Genomic DNA, 340 nt, shown 5'->3' with positions numbered 1-340 from the left:
AAATTTTGACGTCACTTACGAGGAATGAAGTCTCCTTTTCATAAGCTCTTTACATCGTTTTTTTTTTCGGTTAATTTATCGTCCTGTTCTTTGTTTAGTGTCTGAGTCTTAAAATAGGAATTTCGCGTCAAACGAACGAGCGCCATAGAGGAAACGTTTGATATTGCTGAGTCATGGTGAGTGTCACCTTCGAAAATCAGGGGAAAATATTCTATATATATTTTTTACATATAAAAAGTCAGCTCAATAGAACATCCTTTCGACAGGAAAAATGAGAGAAAAATATATATAGAATATCTAAATCCCCGATCACAATCTATAGCAATACTTAACGACACTA

Source organism: Penaeus monodon, chromosome 24 (assembly GCF_015228065.2).
Source record: "Penaeus monodon isolate SGIC_2016 chromosome 24, NSTDA_Pmon_1, whole genome shotgun sequence".
NCBI lineage: Eukaryota > Metazoa > Arthropoda > Malacostraca > Decapoda > Penaeidae > Penaeus > Penaeus monodon.
The sequence above is the reverse complement of the archived record's forward strand: the minus strand, read 5'-3'. Positions refer to the sequence as shown.